We start from the raw sequence: 17,550 nt of genomic DNA, 5'->3' as shown, positions 1-17,550 counted from the left end.
ACAGTGTGGAAACAGGCCATTCGACCCATCAAGTCCACATCAACCCTCCGAAGAGCATTCTGCCCAGACCCACCCCCTGGACTCTATTCCTGTAACCCTGCATTTCCCATAGCCGATCCACCTAGCCTGCATATCCCTGGACACTGAGGGCATTATGGAATGGCCAATGCACCTAACTTGCATGTCTTTGGACTATGGGAGGAAACTGGAGCACAGTGGTTAGCACTGCTGCCTCACAGCGCCAGAGATCCGGGTTCAGTTCCCGACTCAGGCGACTGACTGTGTGGAGTTTGCACATTCTCCCCGTGTCTGCGTGGGTTTCCTCCGGGTGCTCCGGTTTCCTCCCACAGTCCAAAGATGTGCAGGTCAGGTGAATTGGCCATGCTAAATTGCCTGTAGTGTTAGGTAAGGGGTAAATGTAGGGGTATGGGTGGGTTGCACTTCGGCGGGTCGGTGTGGACTTGTTGGGCCGAAGGGCCTGTTTCCACACTGTAAGTAATCTAATCCAGAGAAACCCACGCAGACATAACAAATGTGCAAGTTCCACACAGACAGTCATCTGAGAGTGGAATCGAACCTAAGTACCTGGTGCTATGATGCAGCTGAGCCACAGTGCCACCCTAAATCTCTGCAGTTTGTTGCATGGCTTGGGCACAGCTATTGCCATTCCACATTAATGCATCCAGACAGGATGCTTTTTCTAGTGCATCTATGAAAATTGTTAAGGATATTTGTGGCCAAGTTGAATTTCTTTTATCCTCTGGATGTAGAGGTATTGTTATGTTTTCTTGAACCGTCGCTTCAACGTGGATGAACTAAGACAGCTTGTTGGTGATCATCACTCCCAGTGTCGAACATTTCCACCTCAGCACCCTTGATGCAGACGGGGCATGCCCTCCAGTCTACTTCCTGAAGTTGATAGCCAACTCCTTCATTTTGCTGATGTTGGTAGAGAGCTTCTTGTCTTTACACCATGCTGCAAAGCACCCAGTCCCTTGCCTGTAAGCTGTCTTATTATTGTTTGAGATCTGATCTGCAATGGTGGTGTCAGCAAATTTGTAAATGGAGTTTGAGTGGAATTTGGCCATACAGTTGTAAGTGTACAAGGAGTACAGTAAGGGGCTGTGTGTGCAGCCATGCAGGAAGCCAGTGCTGACCATTATCGTGGAAGATGTGTTGTCACCTATTCTTTCTTATTGTGGTCTATGCACAGAAGCTCTTCAGCACTGCACCCCCCAGGTCATCTCCTCTGCACAGAAGCTCTTCAGCAACCAACCCAATCACCCCGTGGCTCAACACTTTAACTCCCCCTCCCACTCCACCGAGGACATGCAGGTCCTTGGACTCCTCCACCGGCAGAACACAACTACACGACGGCTGGAGGAGGAGCGCCTCATCTTCCGCCTGGGAACCCTCCAACCACAAGGTATGAATTCAGATTTCTCCAGCTTCCTCATTTCCCCTCCCCCCACCTTGTCTCAGTCGGTTCCCTCAACTCAGCACCGCCCTCCTAACCTGCAATCCTCTTCCTGACCTCTCCGCCCCCACCCCACTCCGGCCTATCACCCTCACCTTGACCTCCTTCCACCTATCCCACCTCCATCGCCCCTCCCCCTAGTCCCTCCTCCCTACCTTTTATCTCAGCCGGCTTGGCTCTCTCTCTCTTATTCCTGATGAAGGGCTTATGCTCGAAACGTCGAATTCTCTATTCCTGAGATGCTGCCTAACCTGCTGTGCTTTGACCAGCAACACATTTGCAGCTGTGATCTCCAGCATCTGCAGACCTCATTTTTTACTTATTGTGGTCTATGGGTCAGGAAATCAAGGATCCAGTTACAGAGCGGAGACCTGAGATCTTAGGTTCGCCTTCAACATCATAATTCTAAACAAACTCATCTCCAAACTCTATGATCTATAAGTAGGAGCCTGGGATGATTGTAGGGCCAAAGAAATGGCATTTGCCCTGGCCTTATTTTGCAATTCACCTATTGGTGAAGCAATGTCAGTTTCATGAACTGCTGTCAAATGCTGTTGGTGTAAGGCTAGTGTGACTGTTGATTTGGAGACCTTCTGCTTTCTAAGGCCCTTTTAACTTAATGTAAGACCTGAGTCAGTGTCGCTTGGTGGATCTTTTACAGCCAGCTCTAAATCTAATGTAAAATTGATAGAATGTACTAAGGTGGTTGACAGTATGATTCTTTTGAGGAACTGGAGCAATATAACACTCTCTAAAATGGATTGAATTTTATTTCCTCCTATTTCTCATTTTCATGCTGCTTTTTGGGGATGTAGAAGATAGGAGGAGGCAGCTTGGCCCTTTGAGCCTGCTCTGCCATTTCATGTGATCGTGGCTGATAATCAGACTCCGTACTCTGTTCCTGCTTTCTCCCCATATCTCTTGAATCCTGTAGCACCAAGAACTGCATTGAATGCCTTGAAAACTTCATCCAAAACAGTGTTAGTTTTCTAACTGATTCCCAGCTCTACCTTATCATCATCTCTGCTGGCTCCTTCACCATTGCTGAGTTAGCGCACAGCTTATACAACAACTGGGGGAGGATGACCTGAAAACTCCTTCAATGTAAGTACTGGAAGGAATGAAACTATTGTTTTGTGCCCTTACTTTAAACTTCAGTCCACAGTTTTAGATTAGATTAGACTAGATTACTTAGTGTGGAAACAGGCCCTTCGACCCAACAAGTCCCCACCGACCCGCTGAACCCATTCCCCTACTTTTATCCCTTCACCTAACACTATGGGCAATTTAGCATGGCCAATTCACCTGATCTGCATATCTTTGGACTGTGGGAGGAAACCCACGCAGACACGGGGAGAATGAGCAAACTCCACACAGTCAGTCGCCCGAGGTGGGAATTGAACCCGGGTCTCTGCTGCTGTGAGGCAGCAATGTTAACCATTGTGCCACCATGTTACTGACTCTGCCTCTCCGAACATTTTATGATTTAAGCCAGTTTGTTCAAAACCTTGGTGATGTATTTGACTGAGATGAACTTCCAATCCAAATATTTCCATGTATTTCCACTCCCATAATGAAACCCCTTTTTTCACCCCCTTTATCAGGTTATCTGCTGTTTAAAACCCTTACCCAGATCTTGTTGCCTCTAGACTCAACTAAACTGGCACACACTTTGCTAGTCTCTCACGTTCTGCCCACTACAAACTCGAAGAAAGTGTAGACTGCAGATGCTGGAGATCAGAGTCAGAAAGTGTGGCGCTGGATAAGCACAGCCAGCTAGCAGCATCTAAAGAGCAGGAGACTCGGTGTTTCAAGCATAAGTTCTTGTGGACTGGTTGTTGAGGGGGAAGGGGGTGTTCTCAAGGGGCTGAGAGATAAATGGAAGGGGTGGGGCTGGGGTGAGGTAGGTGGGAATGCAATAGGTGCATGAAGGTACGGGGTGATGGTGATAGATTGGAGTGGAGGGTGGAACAGAGAGGTGGGAAGGAAGATGGACAGGGAGAACAGTTCAAGAGTGCCATTCCAAGTTGCAGGGTTGGATCTGGGAGAAGGTGGGTGGGGGGGGGAAAGATGAGAAAATCAGTGTTGATGCCATGTGGTTGGAGGGTCACAGGCGATAGGTAGTTCAGTTCAAAAGGGCATTGCAGAGTTGGAGGGTTGAATCTGGGATAAGGTGGTGGGAGGGGAGATGATGATTTCACTAGTTTCATGAATTCCATGTGGTTGGAGGGTCCTAAAGTGGAAGATAAGGTGGTGTTCCTCCAGGTGACTCTAGCATTTGGCAGTCAAGGTAGCCCAGGACTTGCATGTCCTTGGTGGAGTGAGAGGGGGAGTTGGTGTTAAGCCACTGGGTGGTGGGGTCAATTAGTGCAGGTGTCCCGGAGATGTTCTTTGAAATGTTCTGCAAGTTGGCGTCCTGTTTCTCCAATGTAGAGGAGACCACATCGAGGACACAGTAGATGAGATGTTTGGATGTGCAGAAAATTCTCTGCTGGATGTGGTAGGATCCTTTGGGGTCTTGGATGGAGGTAAGGAGTTTGGTGTGGGTGCAGGTTTTACACCTCTTGCTGTGACAAGGCAAGATGCTTGGATTGGAGTCTGGGTTGGATGGGTGGGTGGGGCATGGACCTAATGAAGGAGTCGCAGAAGGAATGGTCTCTGTGGAATGCTGATGAGGGTGGGGAGGGAAATATACCTCTGATGGTGAGGTCTGACTGTAGGTGGAGGAAATGGTGGCGGATGATATGATGTATATGGAGATTGGTGGGGTGGAAGGTGAGGACTGGGATGTTCTGTCATTGGTGCAGTTGGAGGGGTGGGGGGGGGTGTGGGAAGTGGAGGAGATGTGCTGCAGGACATTGTTGACCCTGTGGGAGAGGAAATTGTGATCCTTGAAGTTGTCTGAGATGGTCCATCTGAACTTGACGTCAGGATGGAAGGTGTTTGTGAAGTTGACAGTTAATCAACATCCCAGAGAACATCTCTGGGGGATGCACATTAAACAACCCCACTGCCCTTTGGCCAATCACTTCAACTCCCCTTCCCACTCTGCTAAGGACATGCAAGTCCTGGGCAGCCACCGCTGCCAAATCCTAGCCACCTGGAGGAAGAACACCACCTCTCCGCCTTGTGACCTTCCAACCACACGGCATCAATGCTGATTTCACTAGTTTTCTTATCTCCTCTCTTTCCCCCCCCCCCCCCCCCCCCCCCCCCCCCATCCCAGATCCAACCCTGCAGCTTGGAATGGAACTCTTGAACTGTTCTCCCTGTGCATCTTCCTTCTCACCTATTCGCTCCATCCTCCACTCTGTCCTATAACCTTCACCCCCTACCTTCCTCCACCTATCTAGTTCCTAGCCACCTCCCCTCCTCACTCAGCCCCCTTGGGGCCCCCCCATATTCCTGATGAAGATCATATGCTCAAAATGTCGACTGTCCTGTTCCTTGGATGCTGCCTGACCAGCTGTGCTTTTCCAGCACTCCTATAAACTTGAGGCCATCAAAGCTCTGAAGCCTTGCAACAACCCCCCTTCCTCTGTTACCCATGTGCTCATTAACTCACGTTAGCTCCTCATCAAATAATGTTTCCAGAACCCTTGATGGGCCCAAGGATTCTCCTCGAGTCCCACAACACTCAGATGCTGTAATGCTACTCTCTTGTGCACCCCCAGTTATAATTGCTGCACTTTGGTGCAAGTGCCATTGGATTGACTAGGCCTCAAGCTCTGGAATTCACTTTGTGTATCTGTTTGCCTCTCTTTCTTTTAAAGTCCTCTTAAAATGTTCCTCTGACCACTTTTTGTAATTTGAAAGTAATCTGCCTTTTCATGTGGCTTGTTGCCATTCTTTAATTTTATAATTTTCCTATGGAGTATTTTGTAATATAATAAAATGCCTGGCACAGACAGATGTTACACCTAGTCTATTTGGTAGGTGAGGGGTGAAATTGGTTTGTGAATGTGCAATATACTTTCTCCACGTTAGTATGGTGAAGTGTTTCAATTGCTGAAACTATGGTTTGTGCTTCTCCATTCTACATTTATTAAAGGTTTTCAACTTCATAATGATTTAACAATCTTATACTTTTGCCTTTTATACGCTACTTAACCAGTTAAGTTTCTTCTTTGGGAGATGGTGAGAACTGCAGATGCTGGAGAAGTCGGTTGATAAAATGTGGCACTAGAAAAAGCACAGCCAACAGGCAGAATGGCCTGCAGTGATTTTACTAGCACCACACTTTATTGACTCTGTGCTTCTTTTGCTGGTATTTGCTGAGATGCAATTTCAGAAATCTAGCTGTGTAACACTATTTGCAATAGCCGTACCTATAACCATTATTTACTGGGTGATAATGCTGCTGCTTTCTCCATGAAAGCTCTGTGGGTGTACCTACACATCATGGACTACAGCGCTTCAAGGAGGTAAGTTAAAATGACCCTTTTAGAGATGGGCATTAATTGTTGGCCGTGTCAGCAATGCTCAGACTTTGTAAATAAATAATAGAAATTCTTTAACACTAATGAGCTTCTCAGTTGTGTTTAAATGCTTCCACAGAATTTGCAGCGTCTGTGAACTGCTGACCTCCTTGCTTTAAAGTGTAAATTTTACTTGTTAATCATTCTCATTCTAGGCCCATAGTAACTAGCATTAGTGAGTGTGCTAAATGAATAATTTGGAAAAGCAGGTAGTCAGTCTATACTCTTTCCAGTACTCGACAGCATCCAAGAAGATTATCTGCACATGACAGCTCTTTAGAAGGACTATCCAACTAGTCCTACTCACTTGTTTTTTTCCCATCACCCTGTAATTTTGTCTCCTCCAAATATTTTATACAATTCCCGTTTGAAAGTTAGTTTTGACTCTGCTTCAATTGTCCTTCAAGCTAGTGCATTCCAGACGATTGTAACTTGCTGTTCCTTAAAAAGGAAAACTCCTTGTGTTCTCTCTGGTTCTTCTGCCAATGGGTTTAAAACTGTGTAGCTTGGTTACCAATTGGGGAAGTGGTGGTGCAGTGGTATTGTCAAGGACTAGTTAGTCAGCGGCCCATCTAATGTTCAGGGGTCTAACCTAGCAGCTGTGGAATTTCATCGTGTTGTTTTTTAAAAAAAAAACTATTTGGTTCCCCTTGCCATGAAGCAAAGGAAATCTGCCATCCTTGCCTGGGTTGGGCCTGCATGTGACTCCAGAACCATAGGAACGTGCAATTGCTCTGCAAGCCACTCATTTAGAAAAGAATTCTGGCCTTGCATGCTAGACCCAGATCCTGTGGCAGAATGAAAGAAAAAAACTTCCACTTGAAAATTTTTCAACTTATTCATTCTATTAAAACTATTCATAGGTGTAAACACCTCAATTTAATACTCTTTCTCATTCTTCAGTCCCTAATTTCTGGTACCATGCGATGTAAATTTGTTCTGCACTCTCTTCAAGACCTTTAATCAAAGTATTTTATTTTTAAAAGAATTTAAAAAAATGTTTCTGAAGTGGATCGATGGAATATTTAGCTCTCCTAATTTCTTCTCTGGATTAATTTGCATCTAATTGTGGGTGTGGGTGTGTATGTGTGTGACAATGATGCAGATATGGAGTACGTTAGCTGTAAAATATTTCATTTGACTTTCACCAGTGTATTCATATTATCTGTTCTTTTTTTTTCTTTGACTCTCACTGTCATTCCTTTACATTATTCTTAAACGCATTCTTTTTTTCTCACCTTTACCTAGATCTAGTTCCAAGTTCTTTGTGGCTCCAAAGATACTGAGACTTCTCATGTAAATTGCCATTTGTGAATGTTTGGGTACAGTGTGACTAACCTGTAGTAACACCAGAAAGAAGCCTGTTTAATCTGCTGGTTCGTGTTCTGGGGGTGCTGAAGTAATTGTACATCTAGTACTGATAGATGCTAATGTCCAGATTAACACCTTTTTGCAATCAATATTGCTTTTGTGAAACATCAAATTCTAAAGCCTCTCTCACCTTGATCAATAATAAATGACACATTTCAAATAATTTGTGAAAACAAAACAATATTTCATGGTACCCAGCAAAAAAACACCTTGTGCTTCATTTGGACTGTTACAACCCTACAGTATTGGGAACTGGAATGAATTGTTTTTGTCCTACTTTCACAGTTACAGACTTATAAATTTCAGCTATATTTGTGATAGTTGTGTTTTGCAGTGTAGGGGATGAACTTGTTTCTTTATTATAAGTCTTTGAGTAGACTTTATCTGGTGCGTAACATGATCACAAGCAGTAGTATATGATTACAGAGCTGGAATACATTAGTGTTTAGATCATGCAGCATGCAATTAATATTTAAAGCTACTTTATTAATAAAAGATCAATGTGCTGGATTGAGGCCATGGTCAGTATTGATTATCCTGCACTGGGGACTGTTGTTGGGCCAAGCATGTCATTTATCTTAGTGAAACCTGTTTCTGAGGTGCCACAATGATATGGCCTTTTCACATTTTTCCTCAATATGACTGACTTTCCCACAGATATTGTACCTCAGATTTAAGTGGTAGGTGCCTACTGTGTCAATGGTAGCATCTAAATGTCTGACTTCAGATGATGAATTTAATTTGCTGTGGCCTGAATTATGCTGAAATCTGGTGGAACTTCCAGGCTGGCTAAGATAGAGAATTCCCTTGCATTTGCAACCTATTCTTCCGGCTGTTTCCATGGCTGCTACTCTATTACCTTATTGCTTTTGCATTACATTTTGGCCTGGGTTTTAATGTTCCATAGCCCTGCTGTGAATCTGTGTCTCAGGGTTGATTTCTAAGCCGGGTGGGGGTGGGGAGAGAGTAGCATAGAGTACAATGGGTGAGTGGGGGAAGGGATGAAGGTGATAGGTCAGGGAGGAGAGGTTGGAGTGGATAGGTGGAAAAGGAGCTAGGCAGGTCGGACAAGTCATGGGGACAGTGCTGAGCTGGAAGTTTGAAACTAGGGTGAGGTGGGGGAAGGGGAAATGAGGAAGCTGTTGAAGTCCACACTGATGCCCTGGGGTTGAAGTGTTCCGAGGCGGAAAAAGAGGCGTTCTTCCTCCAGGCGTCTGGTGGTGAGGGAGCGGCGGTGAAGGAGGCCCAGGACCTCCATGTCCTCGGCAGTGGGAGGGGGAGTTGAAATGTTGGGCCACGGGGCGGTGTGGTTGATTGGTGCGGGTGTCTCGGAAATGTTCCCTAAAGCACTCTGCTAGGAGGCGCCCAGTCTCCCCAATGTAGAGGAGACCGCATCGGGAGCAATGGATACAATAAATGATATCAGTGGATGTGCAGGTAAAACTTTGATGGATGTGGAAGGCTCCTTTAGGGCCTTGGATAGAGGTGAGGGAGGAGGTGTGGGCACAGGTTTTACAGTTCCTGCGGTGGCAGGGGAAAGTGCCAGTGTGGGAGAGTGGGTTGTAGGGGGGGCGTGGACCTGACCAGGTAGTCACGGAGGGAGCGGTCTTTGCGGAAGGTGGAAAGGGGTGGGGAGGGAAATATATCCCTGGTGGTGGCGGAAATGTCGGCGGTTGATCTGGTTTATGCGAAGGTTTGTAGGGGGTAAGGTGAGCACCAGGGGCGTTCTGTCCTTGTTACGGTTGGAGGGGTGGGGTCTGAGGGCTGAGGTGCGAGATGTGGACAAGATGCGTTGGAAGGCATCTTTAATCACGTGGGAAGGGAAATTGCAGTCTCTAAAGAAGGAGGCCATCTGGTGTGTTCTGTGGTGGAACTGGTCCTCCTGGGAGCAGATGCGGCGGAGGCAGAGGAATTGGGAATACGGGATGGCATTTTTGCAAGAGGTAGGGTGGGAAGAGGTGTAATCCAGGTAACTGTGGGAGTCGGTGGGTTTGTAAAAATGTCAGTGTCGAGTCGGTCATCATTAATGGAGATGGAGAGGTCCAGGAAGGGGAGGGAGGTGTCAGAGATGGTCCAGGTAAATTTAAGGTCAGGGTGGAATGTGTTGGTGAAGTTGATGAATTGCTCAACCTCCTCGCGGAAGCATGAGGTGGCGCCAATGCAGTCATCAATGTAGCGGAGGAAGAGGTGGGGAGTGGTGCCGGTTTAATTACGGAAGATCAACTGTTCTCTGTAGCTAACAAAGAGACAGGCAGAGCTGGGGCCCATAATGACTGACTAGACTTCTCTGCTCCATTTAATAATGGGTTACAGGATGGCAATGCACTCCATGGTCTGACCTTTACTTACCTCCTATAACCTGCTGCAATCCTACAAATATCTGTGCTAATTCAGTTCTGAGCTCTTGTGTACCCCCAGTTTTAATTGCTCCACCTCAATGGTACACACCAGTCAGCTGTCTAGGCTGTTATTTGCAGAATTCTTCTCTGAACCTCTCCACCACTCTCCCTGTCTCTCCACTTAAGATGCTGTTCAAAACTTGCTTCACTTCTCCTAATATCTGCAAACTCCCCTGTGAAAAGTCTTGAGGTGCTTTACTACATTGGCGGCACTGTGTAAATATAAATTGTTGTTGTACTTGCATATCATAAGCGTGTGTGTGAGGTGCAGCAGGAACAATTTGCTGCTGGTGTTGATGGTTTCTAAAAGTATTGTGAATCTGCTGACTTCATGAGATGGCTGATATACCTACTGATCTATACCTGTAGGGAAATGAGTGGAGCTTTGAGAATAAGGAAATAGTTAATCACATAATAATTTAAATGTTATAAATACTGTTTTGCAAACATATCCATATGTAAGTGATGCAGAATATCATCGGTTCTTAGTTGGGTTTTAATTAAGATTGTACCTTGTTGGATAGAGCTCTTAAGGATAGTGGAATCAAGGGTTATGGGGATAAGGCAGGAACAGGATACTGATTGTGGATGATCAGTCATGATCATAATGAATGGTGGTGCTGCCTCGAAGGGCAGAATGACCTACTCCTGCACCTATTGTCTATTGTCTTTCGAAATATATCATTGCAAAATAGTGCTATTAAAAGTGGTGTGATGTGACTTAATAAGTAAAGGCTTGCCCAATGTAGAATAAATGGGGTAAAGACCAGGAAAGTCACAAATTTTAAATCCTGATCTCTATTGGGATAGGTGTTCTTAATCAGGTTTACATTTGATCTCGATATCCACTGGAAAACGTAATTTTAGATTCCCATTCCCATTCCTATTCCTTTAACTTGATCTTTTATTACGCAGTTTGTAAGGAAACAGGAAAAATCTTTTGGCATTATCTTAAATGGAATCATGATGCAGAGGGACCTGTACTCTGCTGTACAGGTTTCATTAAAGGTCACATGCTAGTGTGTAAAATGAGGAAACAAAAGTAAATCTTTGGATTTTGTCCAAAGACAAACACAAAGTAGAGGTAATTTTCTGTTTCTGTCCAAGGCCCAAGGTCATACTTGATGAATGGCTTCTACTGCATTGGGCACAGTTTCCTGGTTGACTTTCCATTTTCTAACCTATAAACCTGTACTTTCCCTTTTGTCCTTATGCTTGTTCACCATCAGTGGCTCTCAATTCAGCAATGCTTCAAGATTACAGTTCCTGTTCTGGTGGTCAATTTCCTCCTTGGCTTCATCCATCTGTTTCTCTGCAATCTCCTCCCAGACTTTCCACAAACCCAATTCTGGTCTCATGTGCACCTCTGATTTCTTTCATTCTACCATTGCTGACTTTCAACTACTTGTATCTAGAACTCAAACATTTGTACCTAATACCTTCCTCTGCCCTGCTCTCTTTTCTCTTCTTTACTACTTTAAAACTGGCTTTTGTTCACATATTCTAATATCATTTGTGTGGCTCAGTGCCAACTTTTGACAGATGGCACTCCTTGAGCAGCTTGGAATATTTATGATTCCATTTTACAGCCCATGTAAATATTGAAGGAAATAAGAAGGTTAGGCCTTCTGTTGCAGCAAATTCACTGTGGTGCTTTTTTTCCCCCTGAGATGAAGGCAAGGGTCGCTTGTGATAGTGGTAGTGTCCCTATCTCTGGGCCAGAAGCCTGGGTTCAAGATCAACCTGCTTCGGAGGTGTGTCATAATATCTGACCAGATTGATTAGAAGTATCTCTGAGGACTGGTTAAGGGATTGTCAACATGGCTTTGTGCATAGTAAATCATATCTCATTAACTTGATTGAGTTTTTTGCAGAAGTAACAAAGAGGATTGATGAGGGCAGAGTGGTGGATGTCATCTGTGTGGACTTCAGTTTGCTTTCGACAAGGTTCCTCATGGTAGGCTGGTTAGTAATGTTTGATCAGATGGAATGAGGAGAACTACCCTTTTGGATACAGAAATGGCTCGAAAGTAGAAGACAGAGGGTGGTGGTGGAGGGTTGCTTTTCACTCTAGAGGTTTGTGGCTAGTGGTGTGCCACAAGTATTGGTCCTGGGTCCACTGTGCTTTGTTATTTTATATAAAGATTTGGATGTGAGCATAGGAGGTATGGTTAGTAAATTTGCGGATGACACCAAAATTTAGAGGTGTAGCTGATAGCGAAGAAGTTTTACTTCAGAGTACAACGGGATCTTGATCAGATGGCCCATTTGGCCAAGGAGTGGCAGATAGTTAAATTTAGATAAATGTGAGGTGCTGCATTTTCAAAAGGCATAATCAGGTCAGGACATGTACACTTAATGGTAAAGTCCTGGGGAGTGTTGCTGAACAAAGAGACCTTGGAGCACAGATTCATAGGATAGTGGAGTGATAAGTAGATAGTATAGTGAAGGCATTTGGTATGCTTTCCTTTATTGGATACGGCATTGAGTATAGGAATTGGGGAGGCCATGTTGCAATTGTACAGGACACTGGTTAGGCCACTTTGGAATGCTGCATGAAAATCTGTTTTCTCTGCTATAAGAAGGATGTTGTGAAATGTGAAAGGGTTCAGAAAAGACTTGCAAGGATCGTGCCAGGATTGGAGAAAGATGCTGAATAGGCTGGGGCTATTTTTTCCTGGAGTGTTGGAGGCTGAGGGATGACGTTATAAACCTTTTATAAAATTTTTGGGGGCATGGATAGGGTGAATAACCATTTTTTTTCCCTGGGGTGGGGGGAGTATAAAACTAGGGGTCACAGGTTTAAGGTGAGAAGGGAAAGATTTAAAAGGGACCTCAGAGGTGTCTTTTTTTTTACACAGGGTGGTGCATGTATGGAAGGAACTGCCGTAGAAAGTGGTGGAGGGTGTATATGAGTAGGAAGGATTTGGAGCAATATGGGCCAAGTGCTGGCAGATGGGACTAGATTTATTTAAGATATCTGATTTGGCATGGATGAGTTTGACCAAAGGGTCTGTTTCCATGCAGTACAGTTGATTCGATTACTTGAAACAGGCCCTTCGGCCCAACAAGTCGATCCCGACCCTCCGAAGAGCAACCCACCCAGACCCATTCCCCTATATTTACCCCTTCACCTAACACTATGGGCAGTTTAGCATGGCCAATTCACCTAACCTGCACGTTTTTGGACTGTGTGGGAAGAAACCGGAGCACCTGGAAGAAACCCACACACACACTGGGAGAATGTACAAACTCCACACAGACAGCCTGAGGTGGGAATTGAACCCGGGTCTCTGGCGCTGTGAGGCAGCAGTTCTAACTACCGTGTCTCTCACTATGACTCTGTGAAGGGAGACCAGAAGGCCTGGGTTCAATCTAATCTACTCAAGAGGTGTGTCACAATACATCTGGACAGGTTGATTTTAAAAAAATTGGACCCTTTATCTCACATACTTTTTTAATAGTAAGTCTTTTTAATTGGATTTCATAAGGTGAAGGATGAAAGTCTTCACAAAGATGAAAATTTTGCGATAAGTTACATAGCTATTGTTTTAATTGGTAATGTTCAGTAACACATTTGAGGTGATTACAACAAGAATTGAGGGGGACCATCAGAAGAGCTACCTTTTTTATACAGAGCATGGTTAGAATGTGAAATTTTCTACCACCAAAGAAAGATATGGAACAGGGTTTCTAATGTCTTCTGAGGAAGTTTAAATGTAAATAAGATAGCAATAATCACTACAAGGAGTAATACTTTAGATTGCCCATTCCAAAAAATCACAGGTGCAGATTTGGACTGATGTCCTGTTTGTGTTTTAGCTGAAATTGCATGAGAATGAGGGTAAAGAATCAGTGATATGCCTTAATTTGGGCTAGCATTGATCTGCTATCTACATATGTTCATGTGATACTTGACATGACCAGTTTTTTTTTTAATTTGAAAGAAAAACTTGTATCTCCATTGTGTCTACCTTGACCTCTGGATATCCAAAGAAACTGCCAAAGTAGTACTTCTGAAATGTAAGGAGTGTTATAATGTATGAAAACATCAATTTACTCTTTTTGTTTTTTACCTTTTTTTAATATGTGCAATGTGATGACCACAAGTTAATCTGTTTTCAGTGATACTGGTTGAAGGATGAATATTGACCAGGAGAACTCCACTAATTGAGTCTTTTGCGCTAGCTTGAGAAGGCAGTCAGGACATAAGCTTAATTCTTACCTCTAACAGAGCAGCTACCTCTCAGGCGAGATTTTGAGTTCTTGTCTCATATGGAACTGGAACCAAAATCTCTGACACAGGGATGAGGAACCACTGTTGATTGAAGGGCAAAACCTTGAGCTGTTGAATTGGGTGCTGAGGCTGTAGCAGAGTTGTACAGCTAAGTTGTGTTTTAATAAATACTTGGAGGTTACTAAGGGAGCTAGTCAGAATATGGTTACAAAGTGGTGTCCACAGACTGCAGTGCTTAATCAAAGACTGAAGATTATAAAGTACTATCCTGTTGGTATATAGCACATGCCTCTCAAAAGCAAATTTCCATGCTGAAAAATAACCAGAAGAATGAGTATCTGGTGCAAATTTACTTTGATATCTTGAATCGATAACACTATATATGGAGTTTAGTTGTTGTGAATTGTGCCTTCCTATTAATTGTAGTGTCGGGAGTTGACTTTGATTAACAGGATGAAAGCTCCTGTATTGAATTATGCATATCTTAGTAAAAGATCCACAATTCCCAAGTCCAATTGAAGAGCTTCCTTATTTTGGCCAAACTCTCAGATCTTCTGTAAAGACTGAAGATAAATGCCAGATTTATGGAAATCTTAAGTGACAATTAACTGAAAAGTCCAAGTATTTGTCAGTAAAGTGAATGCCGTTCCTCCTTCATGTGCACAGTAAAATGCACATAGTTCAACAGTTTATTCTGAGTAATTAGTTCCATTATTTTGCATACATATGTTCTATATTTTGATAATGGGTATCATGAACTAACTATAGTTTACATCTGCTAGAAGATTCTGGTTTGTTGATTTCTTTGCAATGATACTTTGTATTTTGAAAATCTCCTGTCTGGTTACCTGTAGTACTTCTGAGTGGAAATGGAATAAATAGACATTTTATTATTAAAACTAAACTCATTACATGGTAAACCTTCTGAGTTTTCAAATTACGAAATTAATATTGTACCTCATGAAGAGCACCAGCCTTCAGAGCCTTTTGACCTTAACCATGCTGCTCCAGAAGTAGATTGATGCTGCTATTAGTCTGCGGTTATTTATACTTAGTGACTGCTGCTACTGCTGACAAGAAGAGAATGATTCCAAGGCTACCTCTATGGTTAAGATGCCTTAATTAATAGAGGGAGGCAATGATTTAGTGGTAATGTCACTGGACTAGTAAGCCAGAATCCTAAAGTAATGACTGGGGACGTGAGTTTGAAACAAAATCAAAAATTACTGGAAAATCTTAGCAGGTCTGACAGAAATCAGAGAAGCAGGATCACTGGACCCGAAATGTTAGTATCTCTCAGATGCTGAGTTTTTCCAGCGATTTCTGTGTGTCAGGTTTCCAGTTATTTTTGATTTTTGTTTGAACATGGGTTTTAATCCCACTGTAGCAGATGGAGAAATTTGACTTTGACAAAATCCGGAATAATGATCTGCCTTAATGGTGACTAAGTAACCAGTGTTGATGGTTATAGAGTTCGTCATACAGCATAGCAACAGACCCCTCGGTCTAACTCTTCCATGCTGATCAGGTATCCCAAACTGAACTAGTCCCATTTGCCTGTATAGGGTCTATATCCCTCTAAACTTTTCCTATTCATACACCTGTCCAAATGTCTTTTAGATGTTATAATTATATCCGCCTCTCCCACTCCCTGTAGCAGCTCATTCCATGTAAGCACCACCCTCTGTATGAAAAAAAATCCCTATTTTTAAAGTTTTCCCCTCTCACCTTAAACCTATGCCCTTTAGTTTTGGACTTCGCTATGCTTGGAGAAAGACCTTCCCTTTTCACCCTATCCATGCCCTTCATAACTTTATAAACCTTTCTATAAGGCCACCCCTCAGTCTTCACTACAGGGAAAAAAGTTCCAGCCTATCCATTCTCACTAGTCCTGGTAATATTGTTGTAAACCTTTTCTGCTCTCTTTCTAGTTTAACAATATCCTTCCTATAGCAGTGCGACCAGAATTGTATGCAGTATTCTGAAAGTGACTACACCAATGGTCCTGTACAGCTGCAACATGACACCCCAACTTCTATACTCAGTGCTCTGACCAATAAAGGTAAGTGTGCCAAATGCCACCTTCACCTGTTTACTTGCAATGCCACTTTCAAGGAACTATGTATCTGTACCCTTAGGTCCTTCTATTCAACAATGCTCCCCAGAGCTCTACCATTTAACTGTGCAAGTCCTGCGCTGGTTTGTTTTTTAAAAAACCCATCTGGTTCACTAATGTTACCAAGTGTGCATTATGGCAATGTTGAACCTAGTATGGCACTAAGGAGCCTGCAGTAGAACTGATGGGTGGGAATCAAAGGGAAACCTCTCCAGTATCTGGATTTGCACTGTTATGACCAAACTCAATACTCTTGAAATCAAATAGGACACAACACTTTTTTTTTACTGTAAAGAATACTGTGACTTATGGATCCACTCCCTCCATTACTGACCTTGTGACTTTAAAAATGCAGTAATCCACAGTAATTAACAAAAACAAACAAGAAAAATCTTAAAAATCACACAACACCAGGTTATAGTCCAACAGGTTTAATTGGAAGCACACTAGCTTTTGGAGTGACGCTCCTTCAGGTAATAGTGGAGGACTCGATCATAACACAGAATTTATAGCAAAAATTTGCAGTGATGTAACTGATATTATACGTTGAAAAATTGATTGTCTGTTAAGCCTTTCATCTATTAGAATACAATGATAGTTTCACTTTCATGTGTAAATCACAAAACCTTTTTTCTAAAGTTGCATTCTCGGGTTTGCTGTTAACAATGGTGATAGCTAGACAATATGTTAAAGATGTTAGCCCCCTGTGGTCTCTATGATCTGATGTTTAGATAGATTCTAATCTAAAAAGTGAAATAAGAGTTTTACATAAATTCCTGCAGTTTTTGAGCTCAGAGTTCTACATGAATGCATGCAGTTTTGAGCAAAGTGCAATGTAACTCTGCAAGTACAAATTACCCCACAAAATATGTGTGTCTGTGTGTGTCTGGGGTGGGGGTTGTGAGTGTGAGAGTGTGTGTGTGTGTGTGTGTGTGTGTGTGTGTGTGTGTGTGTAGTGAGTGCAGAGTGTCTTAAGTCTGTGAGGGGGTGCATGTGGGAGTGTGTGTGTGGGGGAATATCTGTGTGTGTAGTGCAATGGTGATCACCTGCAATGCGACATGAACCCAAGGTCCTGGTTGAGGCTCTCCCTATGGGTACCGAACTTAGCTATCAGACTCTGCTCGTCCACTTTCCTCTGCTGCCTATCCCGAAGTCTACCTTGGGAGGATGGTCACCCGAAGATCTGAGGCTGAATGTCCTGGACCACTGAAGTGTTCCCCAACTGGGAGGGAACCCTCCTGTCTGTTGATTGTTGTGCGGTGCCCATTCATCCGTTATCGTAGCCTTTGCTCGGTTTCCCCAATGTACCATGCCTCCGGGCATCCTTGCCTGCAACGTATAAGATAGACAACGTTGGCTGAGTCACATGAATACCTGCCATGTACAAGGTGGGAGGTGTTCCCACGCGTAATAGTAGTATCTATGTCCACAATCTGATACGTCTTGCCGCGTCCACCGTGACAGGGTTGTAT

At 43.6% G+C, this 17,550-nt stretch overlaps 1 protein-coding gene across 2 annotated transcripts in view; it reads left to right on the top strand.

The window, feature by feature from the left end:
• The window catches only part of LOC132819818 (unconventional myosin-VI-like), a 273,784-nt gene that overhangs the window by 28,153 nt on the left and 228,081 nt on the right, over positions 1-17,550 (top strand). The window contains exon 1 of one of the 2 annotated variants that reach the window (XM_060831642.1): positions 15,958-16,024. The exons of the other annotated variant lie outside the window; for it this stretch is intronic. The gene's annotated coding sequence lies outside the window, so the exon portion shown is untranslated. Of the gene's footprint in view, positions 1-15,957; positions 16,025-17,550 lie in introns of those variants that run through there. 2 annotated transcript variants of the gene reach the window in all.

The sequence above is a fragment of the Hemiscyllium ocellatum genome, chromosome 10, assembly GCF_020745735.1.
Source record: "Hemiscyllium ocellatum isolate sHemOce1 chromosome 10, sHemOce1.pat.X.cur, whole genome shotgun sequence".
NCBI classification, from domain to species: domain Eukaryota; kingdom Metazoa; phylum Chordata; class Chondrichthyes; order Orectolobiformes; family Hemiscylliidae; genus Hemiscyllium; species Hemiscyllium ocellatum.
Note: the sequence above shows the minus strand (reverse complement) of the source record. Positions and strands in the feature narration are given on the sequence as shown.